This window comes from Scyliorhinus torazame, chromosome 24 (genome assembly GCF_047496885.1).
Source record: "Scyliorhinus torazame isolate Kashiwa2021f chromosome 24, sScyTor2.1, whole genome shotgun sequence".
In the NCBI taxonomy this organism is placed as follows: Eukaryota; Metazoa; Chordata; class Chondrichthyes; order Carcharhiniformes; family Scyliorhinidae; genus Scyliorhinus; species Scyliorhinus torazame.
In genome coordinates, this window is record NC_092730.1 from 16,298,622 (window position 1) to 16,302,565 (window position 3,944).

Consider the following 3,944-nt stretch of genomic DNA (forward strand, 5'->3'; position numbering starts at 1 on the left):
CTGACTGTGTGTGTGTGTGAGTGTGTGTGTGTGTGTGTAACAGGACTGAGTGTCTCAGCACTGACTGTGTGTGTGTGTGTGTGTGTGTAACAGGACTGAGTGTCTCAGCACTGACTGTGTGTGTGTGTGTGTAACAGGACTGAGTGTCTCAGCACTGACTGTGTGTGTGTGTGTAACAGGACTGAGTGTCTCAGCACTGACTGTGTGTGTGTGTGTGTGTGTGTAACAGGACTGAGTGTCTCAGCACTGACTGTGTGTGTGTGTGTGTAACAGGACTGAGTGTCTCAGCACTGACTGTGTGTGTGTGTAACAGGACTGAGTGTCTCAGCACTGACTGTGTGTGTGTGTAACAGGACTGAGTGTCTCAGCACTGACTGTGTGTGTGTGGGGAACAGGACTGAGTGTCTCAGCACTGACTGTGTGTGTGTGTGTGTGTGTGTAACAGGACTGAGTGTCTCAGCACTGACTGTGTGTGTGTGTGTGTAACAGGACTGAGTGTCTCAGCACTGACTGTGTGTGTGTGGGGAACAGGACTGAGTGTCTCAGCACTGACTGTGTGTGTGTGTGTGTGTGTGTCTATAACAGGACTGAGTGTCCCAGCACTGACTGTGTGTGTGTGTGTGTGTGTGTGTAACAGGACTGAGTGTCTCAGCACTGACTGCGTGTGAGTGTGTGTAACAGGACTGAGTGTCTCAGCACTGCCTGTGTGTGTGTGTGTGTAACAGGACTGAGTGTCTCATCACTGACTGTGTGTGTGTGTGTATAACAGGACTGAGTGTACCAGCACTGACTGTGTGTGTGTGTGTGTGTGTAACTGGACTGAGTGTCTCAGCACTGAATGTGTGTGTGTGTGTGTGTGTGTGTAACAGGACTGAGTGTCTCAGCACTGACTGTGTGTGTGTGTGTGTGTGTGTAATAGGACTGAGTGTCTCAGCACTGACTGTGTGTGTGTGTGTGTAACAGGACTGAGTGTCCCAGCACTGCCTGTGTGTGTGTGTGTGTGTGTAACTGGACTGAGTGTCTCAGCACTGAATGTGTGTGTGTGTGTGTAACAGGACTGAGTGTCTCAGCACTGACTGTGTGTGTGTGTGTGTGTGTAACAGGACTGAGTGTCTCAGCACTGACTGTGTGTGTGTGTGTGTAACAGGACTGAGTGTCACAGCACTGACTGTGTGTGTGTGTGTGTAACAGGACTGAGTGTTTCAGCACTGACTGTGTGTGTGTGTGTGTGTGTGTGTAACAGGACTGAGTGTCTCAGCACTGACTGTGTGTGTGTGTAACAGGACTGAGTGTCTCAGCACTGACTGTGTGTGTGTGTAACAGGACTGAGTGTGTCAGCACTGACCATGTGTGTGTGTGTGTGTGTGTGTGCAACAGGTCTGAGTGTCCCAGTGCTGACTGTGTGTGTGTGTGTGTGTGTGTGTAATAGGACTGAGTGTCCCAGCACTGACTGTGTGTGTGTGTGTGTAACAGGACTGAGTGTCTCAGCACTGACTGTGTGTGTGTGTGTGTGTGTAACAGGACTGAGTGTCTCAGCACTGACTGTGTGTGTGTGTGTGTAACAGGACTGAGTGTCTCAGCACTGACTGTGTGTGTGTGTGTGTAACAGGACTGAGTGTCTCAGCACTGACTGTGTGTGTGTGTGTGTGTGTGTAACAGGACTGAGTGTCCCAGCACTGACTGTGTGTGTGTGTAACAGGACTGAGTGTCTTAGCACTGACTGTGTGTGTGTGTGTGTGTGTAACAGGACTGAGTGTCCCCACACTGACTGTGTGTGTGTGTGTATAACAGGACTGAGTGTCTCAGCACTGACTGTGTGTGTGTGTTACAGGACTGAGTGTCTCAGTACTGACTGTGTGTGTGTGTGTGTAACAGGACTGAGTGTCCCCACACTGACTGTGTGTGTGTGTGTATAACAGGACTGAGTGTCTCAGCACTGACTGTGTGTGTGTGTTACAGGACTGAGTGTCTCAGCACTGACTGTGTGTGTGTGTTACAGGACTGAGTGTCTCAGCACTGACTGTGTGTGTGTGTGTGTGTGTGTGTGTAACAGGACTGAGTGTCTCAGCACTGACTGTGTGTGTGTGTGTGTAACAGGACTGAGTGTCTCAGCACTGACTGTGTGTGTGTGTGTGTGTGTGTGTGTAACAGGACTGAGTGTCTCAGCACTGACTGTGTGTGTGTGTGTGTGTGTAACAGGACTGAGTGTCTCAGCACTGACTGTGTGTGTGTGTGTAACAGGACTGAGTGTCTCAGCACTGACTGTGTGTGTGTGGGGAACAGGACTGAGTGTCTCAGCACTGACTGTGTGTGTGTGTGTGTGTGTGTGTGTAACAGGACTGAGTGTCCCAGCACTGACTGTGTGTGTGTGTGTGTGTGTGTGTGTGTAACAGGACTGAGTGTCTCAGCACTGACTGTGTGTGAGTGTGTGTAACAGGACTGAGTGTCCCAGCACTGCCTGTGTGTGTGTGTGTGTGTGTAACTGGACTGAGTGTCTCAGCACTGAATGTGTGTGTGTGTGTGTGTGTGTGTGTAACAGGACTGAGTGTCTCAGCACTGACTGTGTGTGTGTGTGTGTGTGTGTGTGTGTGTGTGTGTAACTGGACTGAGTGTCTCAGCACTGAATGTGTGTGTGTGTGTGTGTGTGTGTGTAACAGGACTGAGTGTCTCAGCACTGACTGTGTGTGTGTGTGTGTGTGTGTAACAGGACTGAGTGTCTCAGCACTGACTGTGTGTGAGTGTGTGTAACAGGACTGAGTGTCCCAGCACTGCCTGTGTGTGTGTGTGTGTGTAACTGGACTGAGTGTCTCAGCACTGAATGTGTGTGTGTGTGTGTGTGTGTGTGTGTGTGTAACAGGACTGAGTGTCCCAGCGCTGACTGTGTGTGTGTGTGTGTGTAACTGGACTGAGTGTCTCAGCACTGAATGTGTGTGTGTGTGTGTGTGTGTGTGTGTGTGTAACAGGACTGCGTGTCTCAGCACTGACTGTGTGTGTGTGTGTGTAACAGGACTGAGTGTCCCAGCACTGCCTGTGTGTGAGTGTGTGTAACAGGACTGAGTGTCCCAGCACTGCCTGTGTGTGTGTGTGTGTGTAACTGGACTGAGTGTCTCAGCACTGAATGTGTGTGTGTGTGTGTGTGTGTGTGTGTGTGTGTGTGTAACAGGACTGCGTGTCTCAGCACTGACTGTGTGTGTGTGTGTGTAACAGGACTGAGTGTCTCAGCACTGACTGTGTGTGTGTGGGGAACAGGACTGAGTGTCTCAGCACTGACTGTGTGTGTGTGTGTGTGTGTGTGTAACAGGACTGAGTGTCTCAGCACTGACTGTGTGTGTGTGTGTGTGTGTGTGTGTGTGTAACAGGACTGAGTGTCCCAGCACTGCCTGTGTGTGTGTGTATGTGTGTAACTGGACTGAGTGTCTCAGCACTGAATGTGTGTGTGTGTGTGTGTGTAACAGGACTGAGTGTCTCAGCACTGACTGTGTGTGTGTGTGTGTGTGTGTGTAATAGGACTGAGTGTCTCAGCACTGACTGTGTGTGTGTGTGTGTGTAACAGGACTGAGTGTCCCAGCACTGCCTGTGTGTGTGTGTGTGTGTGTAACTGGACTGAGTGTCTCAGCACTGAATGTGTGTGTGTGTGTGTAACAGGACTGAGTGTCTCAGCACTGACTGTGTGTGTGTGTGTGTGTGTGTGTAACAGGACTGAGTGTCTCAGCACTGACTGTGTGTGTGTGTGTGTAACAGGACTGAGTGTCACAGCACTGACTGTGTGTGTGTGTGTGTAACAGGACTGAGTGTTTCAGCACTGACTGTGTGTGTGTGTGTGTGTGTGTAACAGGACTGAGTGTCTCAGCACTGACTGTGTGTGTGTGTAACAGGACTGAGTGTCTCAGCACTGACTGTGTGTGTGTGTAACAGGACTGAGTGTGTCAGCACTGACCATGTGT